The 18,563-nt window shown below is 40.5% G+C and overlaps 1 protein-coding gene across 4 annotated transcripts in view; it reads right to left on the reverse strand.

The window, feature by feature from the left end:
• The window catches only part of SOX6 (SRY-box 6), a 376,930-nt gene that overhangs the window by 354,116 nt on the left and 4,251 nt on the right, over window positions 1-18,563 (reverse strand). Inside the window, exon 1 of one of the 4 annotated variants that reach the window (XM_027700982.1) lies at window positions 18,288-18,343. The exons of 1 other annotated variant lie outside the window; for it this stretch is intronic. The gene's annotated coding sequence lies outside the window, so the exon portion shown is untranslated. Of the gene's footprint in view, window positions 1-17,054; window positions 17,380-17,546; window positions 17,565-18,287; window positions 18,344-18,563 lie in introns of those variants that run through there. 2 more of the 4 variants (XM_027701004.1, XM_027700971.1) reach the window with 2 other exon arrangements.

Below are 18,563 nucleotides of genomic sequence, written 5' to 3' on the forward strand. Positions count from 1 at the left end.
CAGGAAGGAAGACAGGAAGGAAGACAGGAAGGAAGACAGGAAGGAAGACAGAGGGGGAAAAATCCCACTACAAAGAAGAAAGAGGTACTTTCTTTATGTAATTTTTCTCATGCCTAAAAGTATTAAATAGATAGCTAAAATTACACTGGTGTCTTGTGTCTTATGACTTCACAGTATTTTTCTACTTCTAAGTTGTGGTGGGGTTTGGGGTTTTTTTTTACTTGAAAAATACTACTCTATTGTACACATTTTCATTTTTAATAGATGATTCACTTGCTTGATACTAAATGGAACAAATGCCTCAGTAACGTAATCAAAAATATGCAGGCATGTGTTTCCAAAATTAATTTTGATATTTCCTGTCACTGAACTTGCCTCATCAGAGCATAATAGTAATTTTATAGTTGTAGCAATGCTGATTTCACCACATAAGAATCTACAGGAACATTTGAAGTTGCGCATGTTCAAGATTTTTTTTTTTGTCCTGAACAGCTATACAGACAGTAAGTTTCAAATGCCTATCATCTTCCCTTTAAGTCACACAGAAACTTGATTCAGAATTTCCAAAGGACAATAGCTGAAATTGCAATCTATGCACAGCAACAGCTTCTCTCTTACAAAAAGATGCCAGTCTAAGTAATCACTATTAAGCCTTTGATCACTATTTAAATTTTGTCTTACGATTTAAAATGTGTATCTTGATCCTTTTAAGTAATTAGGCAATCAGTGAAAAAAAGAATTTGGGCTATTACAATTATTGTTCAAGGGTTAATTTATATAAGCACTGCAGGGGCTATACTGAACACTTATTTTATAAAAGACCTTTCCCTCCCGTTTCACACAACACTTTTCAGAAAATAAGCAGTTGCACAAAAATGTTAACATATGGCAGTATTTTTGGAACTGCTGTAGAAGTTAAAGGCAATAATATTGCCTTGGACAAGAAAGGACAAATAGGCCAAACCAAATAATTATTCTTGCAGCTTTCTTTAACCACGAACTCCATTTTATATGCAGTTTCTGAACTCTCATATTAAATCTGATCATATATATTTAATTCCATTCTTAAAAATTTCAGTAGACAACTTCAGTGCTAACCTACAACTGCCCTGTCAGACAATCTTTGATGTCACAGCATAATAGCTCCTGAAAGAACAGCGCTAATACTTAATGTAACATGAAACCAGGGCCCTGCAGTGGGGCTGTCTGCTGTCAGGAACAAACAGTTTCACTGCTGTTCCCCAGAAGTGACAAGACTGAGAACTAACAGGGCAGCACCTCCTCGGTGCTACAGGAGACCTGTGCACTGGAGTCACTGGCAAATCTGATTTCTTAAATATAGCACCATTACTAAACATAAAAATAAAATACAACAAAATAAATAAATAAATAACAGAAAACACACTGAATAAATATGCCCTGCATTGCAGCCATAGTTCATCTGAGATGTTCACTTCATCTGTTGTAAATACAATTATGCTGATGTGAAGACTAATTATTTCTATGCTGTAAATGATAAAACAGGAGTCTGTGTTTATGTGGAATTCCTTTAAATTTCATGTATGCAAGTAAAGATATTTGTGCCAACTGATGCATCTTAAATTCTTTTCCAGAATTTATCATTTTGCTTGCTCTGACATTTGGAGCTCGGGTTTGAGTTGAAATTTTAAGTTTAAAACTATTGCTAGTTGGCCTTCAGCAGAAAACATAAGATACTTTTCTCCATTGCTAACGCAGGTGTTTACAGGCCTGCCTATGAACTTATTATCAGATTTTGACTAATGAAAACCATTGCACACAACAGAAAGCACTGGAAAGATCAGATTCCAAAATCTTATGTGCCCCCTGTTCTGAATGACACCGAATGTCACTTGCTCAGTGCCCCTTTCAACAAAGCTAAAGGGTCTCATGGGAGGGATGAGGTACTTAGAGAATCAGGTCCCATATGTCTCTGCTTTGTGCTCCATATTTTTACCTCTTTCAAAACATTTTTAAGATTCGTGTGTAACATTGCTTTAGGTCAAAATATATTATTATACATGAGTACCAGGCTCCCATGGAAATCAGTTCCATTGCTGGATTTATTTTCTCTCTTGGAAAGCTGACTACTCTATTTTATAAACTAGCAATAGCTGTATTTTTAAAGTTTATAAAACCTGGCCTCTGGCTAACTTGTAAACATAGGATATATTATCCTTTTGTTTGTAAAGCTTAATCCTACAACTGTCAAGCTGAATAAACCTTTAGAATAATAGTAAAAATAAAAAAAAAATAGTCATCACTAACAGAAAATTGAACTCAGATTGAGATAAAAATGTCAGTGGCACAATTTTTGATCTATTTGGCACTACTCATAAAACTGAGAACATTTTTATCATTCAAATTTCTTAAAAGCATTCTTGGGCCATCTGATTTTAAAAGTCATAAAGTGATAAATGTTTTTAAAAGTATCTATGCTTCACCATCCTCCTTCAATGAATCTCTGGTAGTTGGCAAAAAAACAAGTTGTGGTTTAATCATGCAGTACCTTACTGACACTGAACTGGAAATTAGATTCTTCTGGTAGATTCGGAGCACAAGTCCACATAGCAGGATTAAAACCTATCTGCTCATATATTTGCAACTCTTAGCCTTTGTTCCCAGAACGTACATGATAACCATGGTGCAAACAGTGAGTTACAGACATTCTTTATACCTTGTAGTCTTAAGTAGATTACACAAGAGGGAAGAAGGGCACTGTGAGTAAAGTAACATGTTAGTAATCATAGTCTGTGGCAGCATCAAAACAATAGATAACGCCAAGTTCTCCTCCCTCGCCCTAAGTCCTGGCGCCCACTGCTCCTTGAGCTACATCAGAGGCGTGTGTTGTTCCTGCTCTTGTGAATGCAACCAGAACTGTTTAAGAAGCCACTGCTCTCCCTGCTAGAACTCACTGTCCCTCCACTTAGACACTGTATGGTTTGAGCTGTGGTTTCAACAAACTCCCTTTGCCACACAGTGACATTACATTTGAAGCATTCACACAGTCATTTGCTGCACCTCAGCTGAGAGGCAAGAAAGAGGAGCTAAACGTATGATTTCTTCTGTCCCTCCAGCTAGACATGCAACAACATGCCTGTCTACACTCTAATCTAGGCTATATAAATACTTTACCTCAGCTATTTTAAAGACAGAGCATAAAAAGAAAGACAAACAGTCAAGATTTAAGCTAGCACTTAACTGTACCCCTATTCCATCTTGGTGAGAGCAAGCAAAAACTCTTACAGAGACAATGAAAGTCTCTCTCCTCTGTGGTTTGAAAAGACCAAGGTTTGTTCCTGCTGAGGAGAAATGGTATCCATTACCTTTTCTCAAGATATCTAGGATTTTCCCCAAGATTCTTTTTTTTTCTTAAATTCAGTTTTTTCAGTTCATCTTTCGTGATGTTTTGTCAAAATTTAGAGAAAAATGGACAAAAATTTATTTAAAATTAATATATAATTGACAATAATCACACAATAAGAGAAAAAGATTCTCTGGCTTCTGTAACACTACAGAGGTAATGCCAAGATTATGCTTTGTTGCAGAGCAGGTGAGAGGAGGAGGAAAACAATTAGAACCATTACCTTACGTGGCCAAGACATTTTGAGTCAAGACCAAATATCTGACTGCTTAGAGATCTCAGTTCAGATAAAGCCCACTGCTAATTGTTATCTGCAGAACATTCTTTCAGCATGAGGGGAAAAAAAGGTGGCAGAAAACAGAGAGAATTTGGAAACAAAAAAGTCAATATAAACAAATATATTTTATTTTCTGAATTTTATATACTAACTGTAGACAGGCATTATTAATTTCTGCAGATAAACAACGTAGTTCAAACAAGGAAGAAATAAAATCTGAGTCAAATGTTGGTCTCCTGATCAAAAATCTTAGCAATTTCACATTAAACATAAGTTGATTATAAAGAACATATTTATTTAGCATCAGTAATTATGTAAAATGAGCCATTCCCTCTAGAGATTATCCATAGACTTCTAGACAAAACAAGCCCCAGAAGTTTTTAATCCTGACCATGTTGCGGGCTGACCATTAAACAAAGGAGCAGGTCAGTGAGGAAATTCATAAGCCAAAAAAATATATAAACCACCACTAGTGAATAAGGATTCAGTCCTCCAAAGTGCTAAGCACATTGGCCCCAATCCAATGAACTACTTAACTACATGCTGAATTTTAAGCACATACATAGTCTCATTCCCACTGAGATTATTCGTGGGCTTTAAAGCTCACCATGTGCTTATATAGTCTTTTGAACTAGGACCAGAGCATTTGGTATCTTCCAGGACTTGAACCCTGAGTGTAATGAGTGAGACCTGAAAGAGTTCAGGCAAATTAATTTTTTATCTGCCTTAGTCAATAACTCTGAATTTCATTCTAAAGATGTGAACCATTTTGAAATTACGAGTTCAGATTTTTGACACCCAAACCAAAAAAAAAATTTTCCCTAAGTCTAGACAAAGGACAAAAGCCCATCAACTCCTCTGGCTGAGAAAACACATGTGCTGCTGAGTTCAGTTGTAAGAATCATCATTGCCTGAATTATTGGGAATAAATGCCAACTATCCAATTCATCATTGCTATTTATTTTAATACAAAAATTGTGACAAGAGGCAAACTGCTCTTCGCACATCTGATCATGCTCGTCATGGTTCCAACACCAGAGAACAGGCAGCCTGTGGCTGTCAATGGCTCCTGGCAAATGGGAATCTCTTTACTGAGTCATTGCCTTTACCACAGCTCTGGAATTCACCATGAGGAGAGTGAGGCCCAACTGTGACACTGAGCATGCTTTTGGACAGGCAAAATAGCAGAAAAGCAAAATGCAAATAAATTTATTTTGCACATCAAACAAATCATGGCTAATATTAAACAGCCTTTTATCTGTGTGCAAAAGGGGTTGTTTGTTTTATGTTCTGACCTTTTTTTTCCATTTCAGGGCCCTATTCATTGCAAAAAAAATATTTTTAAACACAAATAAAGGTATTTTATTAGAATCTGAATTTTTAAAAAGCTTCCTAAGATACTGACACATTAATCAAGTGAATACTTGCACAGAAAAACTCAGAGGGAATAGAAAGAAACACATTCACCTTGACATCAGAAACAAGACTTGAAACAAAGTGTGAAAGGCTATTTTGTGCAGTGGTTGCTGTGCCTCCTTTGGACAACTGTATTACACTGTGGCATAGAAATTAAATAGTGAACATGCATAACCAGTCATAGAGTGATCCTAAAATAATCAGACAGTCAGCTGCCATGATCTAGCAGCTTTAACCAGATGGAACATTGCTATGGGGATCCACTTGCTGGTCTACAGCATTCACCAAGAAAAAGCATTAACATGCACCATGGCATATTTCATGTGCTCGAGAATTCCAGTGAAGCCACGCTAATGAATGATCTTGCTAACCTTGGACACTCTTGGAAGAAACATGGAGGATATATGGATCCTTCCCTGGAAGTTTCAGTGGCTCAATGCCTTTCATGATAAAGCTTCACATTTCTTGTATTTTTGGACTGGTTCCCTCTGCAACACAACTAACAGGCCAGCCTGCACCCCAGTTACTGAAACATGGTGCAGTGGGCCCAGCCCAGCCTAGCATGCACAGCTGGAAGGCTGCAGGCCACGGTCTACTTCTTCTAAAAGAACTATCACAAAAAAACTTCTTGCTGAAAGTACAAGAACTGCACAATTTTCCAGAAAGCTGAGAACATAAGAAAACTATTTTTTCCCTTTTACATAACACAATATTCACAGTTCTGGAGGTTGTACATCCCAGTTATCAACAGCTGTTCAATCATTACTCCCCTTCTAAGCTTAATTAATATCCCATCTGACTGTGAGTGATAAAAATGCTGATTTTGATATCCTATCCTCAGTTCTTGGAAACTGGAAGAGTACAAGTGAAGAAGGAGAATAAAGTCATTAGGTATGTCTTGAAAGGCTGCATCCACTCATGCTGATTTGCCCCCACACATCCTAGGGTTTTTTCCTGTCTCTCTGCTTCTCATCCTATCCCCTTTCTTCCATTTGCACCTCTCGTTTTCTCTCACTCAACTATTCTCTTTTCCTTCCCATCCCCAGAAACTGACTACTTCAGGTTCTAAAGTACCTATTTGATTTCTGCTTTGCTTTTAGCTAGTTTCAAACCTTCATCACTAGCAAGATCAAAAGAACATAAAATACAATTTCATTTCACATCCAACAGTCAGATCACAAATTTGTGTGCAAGTGTATTGGGATTACTAATTTACACTGATCATCTAGAATCTCAACCTTTTCAACAATATTTGCCATCAATCAGCTGCTAGAACTATCAGTAAAACACAAAAATGTTTAAGATTCGTGCTAAGCATTCATGGGCTGACCATATAAACAATATTTATGTGCACTTGCTGAAAAAGACTAAAATGACCAAACTGATCCACTTAAACCTTCCCCAGAAAACTGCTTTCTCAGACAGCAAGGACAGGTAACTTGTGTCCCAAAGAATTTGCTGTTAATAACTCGAAGAGCAACAGAAAAGGAATATGGAGTTCAGTCTTGAATACAGTAAGCACTAAAGGGAACTTCTTTGACCACTGCATGTTATCTTCTTTAGAAGACAACATTATACCATCTATATAAAGAAGTTTTAAAAATTTAAATATATAAAGCTACCTCCAAATACTATCTGACTACAGAAATTCTCTATGCATGTTAAACAGCAATATGAGCATTACAGGCACTACTCAGTTCAATTATACTATACATTCTCCCATCTTTGTCCTTTCATATCCCTTCCCCTCCTCTTCCTCTCCCTTTGTTTTTTCATCCCTTCTTTTCTCCCACACACTTTCAAGAAGGCCCAATTCAGCACAGTGTGGCATCAGCAGAGACCAGCGACAGCTGCTGTTACAGCTACAACAGTGAGTGGATTTAAAAAAAAATCAAGGGACCGCTTTAAAGTTTGGGAGCGCTGTTTAAATTGAATATGTAATAACTCTACTGAGGATTTGGACTTCAGCTACACTCAATAGGGGTGCTTCATTACCTACTTGTGGGAATGTCACTTTTCTGTGATGAGGTCACAGCCTCCCGGCGGTAAATTCCGTATGTGCTGTTTAGCCCGGTCAGCTGAAAACAAACTAGCAGATGCCACACTGATTTGCATCCAGTTGCTATTGATGCTAAAGGGACAATATGTGAAAGACAGGAAGTATCATGTGGGAGCCACGCTTCGACAGTGTGAGGGGAAACGAGCGTTCACCTTCTTTATCTAATCATCCCATGCTGAATTACTGAAATAGAAAGTCTTCCACAACAGGAACAGAGCAATCAAAAACAATTTGGGGCTGGATTTGTCTCTTACTGGTTCATCAGTTATCCTAGGCATTTCTGTGCCTCTTTGACCAGGCTGGGAGGGAGAGAGATCCATCAGAAGTAGAATCAGCAGCAGCTTACGCCTTAAAGTTTGCACTTCTATTAGAAATCATCCATGCAAACAATTCAGCAAAACAGTTTCCTACTGCTCCTTTTGGTTTTGGTTATGTTATACTCATGTTGTGGAAAATTGAATTCAGCCTGTCCAAGGGAGGACTTCATAAATTAGAAACTCTAGCTAATTCTCAGTAATTACTCTTTAGGTACCTTTTAACTCTCCTATCCACACTTTCTCTTTCCCTGAAAAGACTATATAACACCCACAGACAGCATTCAAAGTCTTTCATCTTTACACCATCAAGATGATTTTGTGTCTGTAATTTGATCCCATTCCATCACAGAGAGTTGTGCAATGGTGTTTTCAAATCAACTGTTAGTGGGCACACCCATTCATCCAGTGAAACACATGGCAGCATAGCTGCACTAAAATACACACCACAGTAGCTCCACTATCACTGCTACTTAGAGTTTTTGTTACATTCTTAAATATTACAGATTGAATCTTTCTTGCTTAGAGGTGATGGAGAAGTTAAAAATAATAAGAATTTTCATCAACTGAAATAAAAAAGGAATCACAAGGAAAGACTGTGTAAACCAACAAGGAAAGAAAAGCCTTTTGGCCTTCACCAAGAGCTGAGGGAAGGTCTGCAAAACAGGGAACAAGTGCCCACTAAACTGCTTGAACATGCAGGAGACATGGCCCTTGAAGTCTAAGTTAAGTGTTGTGGGTGAGCACAGAGACACACCTGAGCCAACCCCGCTATGACTGAGTTCATATATAGAGGCAGCAAAGGATGAAAAGTCAGGGGGATTCTTTTGCCTCGTATGGGCTACCTGAAATTTGTCATCCCCCAGGAGCATCATGTCTATGATGCAGAAACTGAAGGCAGGATAACACATAAACTAACACATCCCCAACCTGTGGAGGTCATTCCTGAAGAATAAAGGGAGCCTGTGACTTATCTACCTGTAGCTCTGAAGCAGAAAGGCTAATAACATCAACTCTCCAAGTCCAAAGTAGCCAGATGCCAGAATGGCAAATATTAGCACATTCTTCCACCTTCAGGCAGCAAAGTGGTTGTCCCCTCAATAATTTAAATCTAGGTAGATATCCTAGCACAAAAACATTTCTTTTTTTCTCTGACTGGTATGCTGAGAGATTTGTAACTTGGGGTATTCTAAAAGTGATCAAAATAGATAAATAACACCACTTAGAAGAGTGCAATAGATCTGTTGCACTACTGCTCAGTAGAAATGAGAATATGCTTTGCCTTACTCCATTAGTTGGCAATACCTTTCTTTCTTATCTCTTCTGTTTCACATTTTTCCATCTCACTATGCTTCTCTAAACTGACTCCTCACAGTCTTCGTAGCCATCATCCCATCCCAACACCAGCCAACCACCTTCTAGTTCATGAAATCAAGATGGAAAGCTGATCATATCTAACTCGTTTTGAAATAATTAAGATTCCATTGTTACTCCCAAAGGGAAATACCACGGGTACCATAATTTCTTTGTGGAAAGAACAGGTAGCATAATGGGAACTAGAGCATACAGAAAGCATGAAAGGGTTTTCCTAGAATTCATCTTTGACCTTTTGGGCAAGCAATGCGAACAGATGTAGATAGCAGAATCTAAGAACACATGCATGTAAACCAGAGGTGAATACTAAATTTCAATTGTAGGAACTACCATAACAAAATCAGTACTAAAAATATGTTGAAACACGTCTACTTGGGTACATAAAAAAATTTTCATGTACACATCTACATATATTTGCACTAAAGGTTGAATGAAGTACATTTTCACTTCAATGGCCTACATGAACCCCTTAGCAGAAGAAAAATATGAAAGGACCTCCAAGAAGATAATGTGCCCTCGGCAGATCAGGTGTGATTAAAACAAAAAATAAAAAAAGGAAACACACAGCTACAGTCCCCACCATTACAGGAAGTCAGCAGTCAGAATCCCCACATGTTGCATATACTGTACTAGAAGACCTGCTGGAAGATTAGATATGGAGAGACAGTTGATCTAATGCACAATTTATATGAGACGAGTTCCTGTTGATGTCATCGTAAAGCCATAAGAAACACCATGTATGCAAACATGATTCCACCCTAACTGACACCAAATTACTCTCTACAGCAAATGCAATGCAAACAGGGCCTTGACATGCAATCCCCCTCCCCATACAGTCAGAAACTGCACCCAGAAGGTCTTTCCATTGCACCCAGAAGGAACTGCATCATGGCCTAAGGAATGCGCTTGTGGCTAGAGTAAAAAGGCACCCTTCCACTTAAGTAAACAGAGTTACACTGCTTTATACCAGCTGAGAATCTGTCAAATACCACATTATATCAAAATACTCCTCTGAAATAGTTCAACATTAAAATACCGTACATATCAAATCCTTCAAAACGTTCATTCTAATAACAATAAACCAGTCACACATAGGGCACCCCTATTATCGAAAAAGCTCCCAGAATCTGAGTCATTATCTAGTTTCACCTATTACTTCAACAGGTGAATTCGGTCCTTCTGAGGTAGAATGCTGTGTGTCCTTAGCACACAACTCTACCGCACTGAGGAAAGGAAGTGAGGATTAACTGAGCCAGCTAAAACTATAAGAAGAATGTAGACGGCCAACTACATCCTATCTCAGCTGGAATTGGGCCATGACACTGAGGTTAACCCCCCCACTTGTGCAAAAATACCATGGGTTTCTACTAACCACAAATGGTCAGGAGCTCAGTGGAACAAGCCCATCCACAGAAATAATTCAGATGTGAAAAGCACGCAGAACAGCATCTGGAAGGGTGGTATTCCAGCTCAAAGTACCCACAGATAAGTACATCAATCATCATCTAAAACTGGACAAAACGAAGCGAGATTGCAAAATGGCAATACTTTCACAGTGCAAGCATCTGTTTAAACACAAAGACTTCCTAAAAGCTTCACCTCGATAGCTCTGGAGCATTAATGGATAGAGCCTCTGTAGAACGAGTATCTGTGAGTAATGAGGAAACTTGCAACACTCGCTGCCTCCTCCGCACTGGGACACTGACCAATGCAGTTTATGAAGTAAACAATTCAACAGCAGCCCTTCTGGAACAGCTCCTCACCAGGGTGATCCACTCAGGAATTAAAAGTCACATTTATTTCAGAACAGAGTTTCCAGATAGGGAGCACCCCGCAGTATTTTATGTCAATTTTCCCACAATGTCAGGTCCTTGGAGCAATATATTAATTCTCCTTATGTTGTATAACAGTTATTTGAAATTAGTAAACACATATTGTTTCATTAAAAATATTATGTTCCAGCACATGCGTTTAATTTGCCATAAAGTATGGTATGTAAGAAATCACACAATCTTCAATAAATCTAAGAAGATATTAGCATTTTTGTTTCTAATACAAGATATTTTATGCAAGTCGTAAAATTTCAGTGGTATATGGAAGGGGTCTTAGAGAAATACACAAAAAAATACGACTATAAACAAGCCATCATTCTGGTAAGAGGAAATACAAACAACCAGAATAAAAATAGTTGATGCACAAAAGCCATAATGAGGGGGTTGCTCAAAAAATAACTTCTACTTTGAATGGTTTGGATGAAATACAAATTATCCACAGAAAAGTGTGGACTGGCATAAATGTTTGTACAAAATTATAAGTATATTTCTAGAAGTATGCAAGAGACAACCGCCTGCATGCTGCACAAGGTCCCAACAACGCTCTGCGTAAGTGCTAGTGCACAGAGTCCAAACCACTGCATTTTAATTACTATGCAGCCTCAGATATATTGCCTTTGATATGGAAATGTTCTTGTTCTCTCATCTTCACATACGGTCTCATGCACAGAAATCTTTATCTGATTCATAAAAAATAAACTAGAATCCAATCTCAACACCTGACCTCAGTGCTTAGAAGTTTTTTACTAAGCATGGTGTCACTATAAAAAGAATGGGTAATATATTGGTGTAAAGTTAGATATTTGGAGCAATGATATGAAGGATTTGCAGTTAGGAATCAAATCAATACTGCACCTCTGAGGTTTTAGAGTTTCCTGTTGCCTTATGTCAGTCTAACAGTGACTGGAGAAACAATTGACTACACCTTTCTGTCTAGCTCAAGAAGAAAGAAAAAATATTTAAATGACATCCTGTCTCACCACCGATAGAAAAGACACAGCTCAGCCACTTGCTGTATGAAATAGGTTCTGAAATCTAATAAATTGCTAATATCAAACTTTCCACCTTTTTTTTTTAATTTGGATGTAACATTCTTGTGCATATTTTAAAGGTATGCACTACAAAGTTCTCACAGGAAGAAGCAAAACATTTCTCAAGCTTTACTTCAGCAAACAGGTAAATTAAACATAAAAATACTTAAAATACAAATCCATTACTTTCCTATATCTTTCATTAATATGCTGCCCATAAGAAGGCTACAAAATTTTGCTTTGACAAATTCTACCAGTCACTCAGAAAGAACATTAAATATTCAGACCTATTTATTTAATTCTCCTAGCTCTATAGCACTACGTTCTCTTTTTTTAAAGAATATGATCTGTGTAACCTCTCCATAGACTATAATGACCCATCTGTAAATCATTTTGTTGCAGGTTATCTGGTTTTTATCACTGCTAGTACCTGTCTGTCCCTGATATGATACCCTTAAACACATTAACTTGATGGAATGTTTTGACTTAAAAAAAACATCAATTGATTCATTCTCCACCATAAATGAATTACTCTGATTAACCTAGTTTAACAATATACCTACTTTTATATTACTCTTTCCAATTCACAAGGTTCAAGAAATATTTGATCGAACTCATTTCTAAACAATGACTTTCAAACTTGGGACAGTTTTTTTTCTTCTTAATTTAAGAAGACAAAACAGTAAACATAAAACTGATATGAGTATTTTAAAATATACAAAAGCAGGAGAGAAATGTCTATGTACTGATTCTTGTTTCTTTAAGAGAAAATCCATTTTTCAGGTTCCTGTTGTACTAATTGAAAGAGAATTATTTAAAACTTCACTGAATACTTGAATATACGATGGGTATCTGTAGCAGTTTCATGAGTGCCAAAGAACTCTAGACTTTATGAAAGACAGTAAACTAAAAATTGGCAGGAAATCTCTTACAATGATGTCACAAATATTTGTTGTTGTCACAGAATAATGTTTTAAAAGAACACCTATTTCTGTGGTGAAAAGGCTTTAGGAACTTTAGGAACATGCAATTATCCAGTTTTATCACTGTAGAAATCGGCTGCTTTCCAACAAATACGTATATCAGATCTCTCTCTTCTTACAGAACTAATTCTAAATAAAGACACATATTACATACAGGCATCACACCAGTTCAGTACACAATCCTATTAATGATAGGATTTTATTATATTTGGTTGTTTTCATAATATGATGTCATGGCCTGCAAAGACTCAGGTGCAGATACATCCTGTGGGAGAATTGTGTGCCTAAAAAATTCTGAATTGCTCATATAAAACAAAAGAAAGTTCAGTTTCTGTGGTTTGGTAACAAGTCCTCTAAAGTTCTCACTCTTGCTGTTCTACCTGAGGAAAAATAGAAAATGGTGTAAACAAAATTTACACAAAAAGACACAGAAATAAAAATAAAGAATAGAAATCAGCTTACTACAGCACAAACCTGAAACATGCACCTCTGTGTTTTGCTGCACCTCTGTGTTTTGCTGCTACTTGATGAATAATCTATATGTGAACTACCAAATACATCATACAGCAGTACTTCTTTTGCAGGTTCTGACACCATGCAGAAGTGTTTCAAGGCTCTGGCTCTGTGATTTATTGTATTCACTGAAATGTTTTAAAAATATGTCGTTGTATCACTGCAGTTGACATAGCTCATATATACACAAACACCCCTATTTACATAACTTTTGAAAACTTTAGTCATTACACACAGCCTTTGCCAAACCAGCCTGCTCATCTCTAGAGTGACACTATGGAAAAAAGAAATATACAGAACCCCACTGTAATGGGAGGAAAGAAAAGTGCATTGTGGCTTTTCTTTCCGAAGTAATTTTTGTTCTGGGAAGTAAATAAATAAATAAACAAATAAATAAATAAATGGAAGCCTTTTAAGTGTGATCTATACGCTTCTAAGGGGGAAATCAACCCAAGTGTAAAAGATTAATGGATATGCTTCCTGAAGTGGTATCTCCCAAGGTGATCCCAGTGTTTAGCAGATAAAAGATGACTAAAGAAACTTTCTAATGCCCACTGAGAAAAAAAACCCGTATTTGTATTTGCTATCATCATGCAAAACTCTGGCCTATATTACCACAAGATATTTCAAGGACTCTAAGAACCGCAGAGATATGTGGATACTTTTGAATAAAAATACGGTCAAAGATGCAAAAAACATGTCCAAAGGGATAGGGGTTTTTTTGCCTGTTGAGCAAAAGAAGTTCAGCTGGAAGTGACCACAAACAGTTGTTGGCCACATATTAAAAACCACTGGCGAGGGAACAAGCACTGGCAGTTCCCACTTGTGAACAAAATCAAACTGACAAGTGAAGGCAACTAACTTTGGACATCAGTTATCATTTTCTACAAGTCAGATGCTAGTGGCCTTACGAATGAAACTGATGGTCTCTTCTTATTTCTCTTCTTTCTTTCACCGGTGTGTAAACGCAAAAAGGAAAAAATGAAGTGGTTACATAAGTTGAGCAGAGAACTGGGAATGTGCAGGGAGTGCCATCTGTCTCGCTCCCTTTATGCTGTGTTATACACATGGCACTGGCTTGCACCCTGCGATCTAGCAGAGAAGGGAACCAAGTGAGTGCTGAGGCAGCCCAGCTCATGCTCCCAGCAGCACCGAGACGGAGCGATGAGCCGCAAGGAGGAGGGAGAAAATAATGCGTTTAGCAGAGGATGCGAGACTGCCGACCAAAGGGCCTCTTACGCGCTCATCGCTGAATGAATTAAAGTTCTCGGGGAGGAGGCCGGGGAAACCAGAGCGAGCGGCACAGAAAATGTGACAAGGAGGGAAGGAGCCAGGAGCCGTCAGGCGGGGACAAGAAGGACAGACGCCAGCGACCGGAGCCCGCGGCCCGGTGGCCCCGGGGGGGCGTGGGGGGTCCCGGCGGCGGCCGCTCCTGCCCCCGGGGCTCCGGCTGCTCCCGCCCGCCGCGGGGGCGGGAGCGCTTCGGCCCCGAGGAGGGGACCCAGCCCGCCCCCGGGGGATCCCCGCGGGGCCGGGGCGCTGCAGCCCAAGCTCCCCGGGCGGCGGCGGCAGGACGCGCACCCGGCCGGGGCAGGGCTGGGCTCGGCCGTCCCCGCTGGGCCCCGCGACCCCCCCGGCCCGGCTGCGGGCGCCCGGCGGCGGCCCGGGAAGCGGCCTGGAGAGCGGCGCTGGGAGCGATGCCCAGGGCTCACCTTCCCCTCCCCCCGGAGAAGCGCGCTTCAAAATGGTTTTGCAGGCGAGGCTGGCCAGGCTGCGCTCGGCGCAGGGCTTCCAAGAGCAGTGCCTGGGTTGGTTTCCGTATAGTCTTTGGCTTTTAATAGCTAGCTGAGGAAAAAAAGAAAGCATTATTGTTTTCTTTCTTTCCTTCTCTCATTGCCTATTCTAAATTTGACTCCAAAGTTTAAGCAGTTGAATTGGCTAATTCTGAATACAGTCTATTGAGAGACCAGACACAGCAGTATATCCCTGTATAGCAATAGATACAATGTGCTGAATTGGCAGTCTAATTATAAATGTGGCATTTGGACCTCCTTTCAGACCCAGTGCCACCTTACCTTATGAGGGAACTTCAACTACAGCAACTGTTCAAAACAAAATGCCATTACAGGATCAGCTTCACCCAACACTGGAACCAGCCAGGGGATTGTTTTACAAACAGCCTTTCTCACTTAACACAAGAATGTATTATAAGGAAAAGTTATGGATAGTGCAGAGTCTGAAGAAAACGCGTATGTAGTTTCTGCCAGGTGTCGAGCTACTTCAAACTGCAGCATACTCCAAATGACCTCATTATTTTCTTTTAAATGTACTCACTATAAATAATTATTTCTTAGTTTTACTAGAATGAGCTGCTAGGTACGCTTGGTGTTTATATTCTGAGAGTAGTGTGCATGTAACATCGTGAGCACAGAAACACGCGAAATATCCTGGCTCAGAACAAAAACCTGCCACAAGATCTTGCCAAAGAATCATGGGGTGCTGAAAAAAGTTTTTTAAAGAGTCTTTTCCAGGGAAATATTTGTATGTAATGGCAGGCTACATGCACATATCTCACATTCATTCTTATTATTTACTTTATGGTATTATAATGGCTTAATTAAGTGAGTGGGCACAAGCACGTCAATAAAACAAGTCAAGTCAAGTCGAAGTCTCAAAACAGGTTTCAAAATTGCTCCATTACACGAATACAGAAAGGGAAATTCGTTAATTTTTGGACTTCAAACTCTGTTTGAGGACTGGATAGAACTGTTCTTCTGTCCTCACGATCAGCTCTGAAGATAGAAATAGCAAAAATGTTAAAATGAGGGTAAAAGAAAGCAGTAGAAACAAAGTGCCGCCCGTGTGCCGAAGGCTATTTAATTTGCTTAATAAACATATACCTTATCTACAAACAGCAGGCGAAGATATATTACTTTATCACAGAAAGTTTCACCCTCTATGTTTTTGGGAAACACCCCTAGGACAGCACTAATCTGCCGTCCCCAGGCTCCCACCGGGCTGCCTTTCCCTGCGGGCCCTCCTCCCCCCCCCGCCACTCAGACACAACACTAATTGTCCTTTCACGGTGCCACTTTCACTCCTTCCCGTCCTTTCAAAACAACAAAACCGCAGCAAACCCCACGGTGAGACGGCCCGCAGGAAGCAGAGACAGCGCTCGGTTGGACAGGAGGGGTGGCTGTGAGTGACCTCCGGGCCCTGCCCGGGCTCGCAGCCCCGCGGGCTCGCTGCTCGGGGGCTCCCCGGCTCGGGGACACGCTCTGGCAGCTCAGCTGCCAATGCACGCGTGGAAGTACCTGCTCACATCCCGCCTATCTGCTCTCCCTCTCACGTATCTACACCCAGCCGCGACCCCGCCGCCGGTACACGCGTACATGCATTACACGAGCGGGCAGCGCCGGTGCCCGCTCCTCCCCGGAGCAGGGCAAGCCGCAGAGGCACACTCATTAGCTCCCACTGATGATTCCTTTCAGGATCATGAATGGAACAATTGTCAAAAACTGCGGGAAAAAAAACAAGCCCCGAGACTATTATATACAGACACAGCTTGTGTGCACGCATGTGACAGTTGCAGGCAACCCAGATTTGGTCATAAACTCTTCAGCATTATCCAAGATAAAACATCAAATTGCTTATACGGTTAAAGAGGCTTCTTATCCCCAATCAAAAAAATAAACAGCTTCGAAGGTAGTGAAACCCAGGAGAAGAACAAGCTCTTCACCAGACACACCTTGCCTCACTCGTATCCTGCAGCACCGCCTGTAAACAGCTGCGCTGGCTTGTTGCAACTGCCACTATTTTATTTTAAAAGAATAACAGTAATAATAGTAAGTGAAATACTTCCTGAAAACTTACTTTGCATTTAGTTTAGGCACTATTCTTTTTTTCAGCTCGCAAAGGAAGCCGTTTTGTCCAGTTTAGGTATTGTCTACTTATGGATCAGCCCCTGGCTAAGGGTTTATTTTAATTTATGGCTTATGCATTCTTTTAAGGTCGATTTGCATGACCTCCGGCAAAGAGCTAAGGCAGCAAGAAATCCCAAGTCGACTGTTGCCACAAAGCGGCACGCATCTCCCCTTCCCCAGGTGTAAACAGAGCTCTCTGATGATGGACTGCTCTATTCCCCCCTCCTCGTGTATCACAAATTAGGGTGCGATATCAATTTTAAAGTTTTCCGTATAACTTTATCCGAAGGCTCTGCTGGGAGAGATAAGGCGGCGGCGCAGCCCGGCGGCTCCTCGGGACAGCGCCGCGCCGTGGCCGCTCCCGGCATTGCCGCCGCCGCTCCCGCAGCTTTGTGTGCCTCCCCGCACTCGTCCCTGGCCAACTTCAAAGCACTCACCCCACCTCAAACTTAGCGGAGAACCTACAAGCACCACTAAAGTCCCTTCACCTTTCTCCATCCCGCGTCTTTTGGGGTTACCCGCCAGGAGGAACCCACGCGAGCACTTCGGAGCAATGACAGCAAGCGCTCCGCTCTCGAAGATTTATTTCGGATTTTATTTTTCCTTTCTTTCTCTCTTTCTCCCTCTCGTGTTAGTTCCTTACGTACAATATCTTCCCGCACCATGTGTTCGCCTGCCGTGGGTGATCTTAAAATACAACGTTGATCTGTCACTACATTTTAAAATAAACTCTACTCGGGAAGGATGAGAAAGTGTTGTGATTTCAAGGTACTGGGGTCCCTTAACGTCTCGGAAACCTCGGGATTCAAACAGCCCCCGGAAACACGCACGGGGACGAGACTATAACTACTTTTCCCTAAAGGGAAAAAAAAAGTAAAAAAACCCCACAACACCCTCGTGATATAAAAGTAAATAATCGTGCAGGGGGAGGCGGGGGGGAAGGGGTGAATTCAGCAATGTTAAAAGCTAAACAACAGATCTATCTCCGGACGCTGCTGCTTCACTCAATTGCAACTAATAACCCATTAAAGACAGCGCAGGGGGAACCGGATTCTCTCCTGCAAAGCGACATAAATCCAGCGAAAACCCATTAAACCACCGCCACCGCCACCAAGCCACGCAGCACTACACACCACAGCAAACAACAGGTATACAACACAATAGGGCTGGTTTTCCTGGTTACCTCCTCGGGATCCAGTGTGGCACAAAGCACTGGGAGAGCCTCCTTTTTTTTTTTTTGCAACGCGCTTCGGTAATTTTCATTAAAAAAAAAAAAAAAAAAGGAAGGTGAAGGGGGGAGGGAGAGAGGGAAGAGGAATAAATGGGTAGTAATACGGTAAAATAAAATAAAATAAATGAACTAGAGTCTGCTGGTGTTTCTCCGGGCCATGGATGTGCAGGATCCCGATCGTTAGAAGTTTGCGGATGGGTTGCCTGGAGATTTGGTTACAATCAGGTT

Source organism: Neopelma chrysocephalum, unplaced genomic scaffold (assembly GCF_003984885.1).
Source record: "Neopelma chrysocephalum unplaced genomic scaffold, ASM398488v2 Primary Assembly neopelma1_24, whole genome shotgun sequence".
NCBI classification, from domain to species: domain Eukaryota; kingdom Metazoa; phylum Chordata; class Aves; order Passeriformes; family Pipridae; genus Neopelma; species Neopelma chrysocephalum.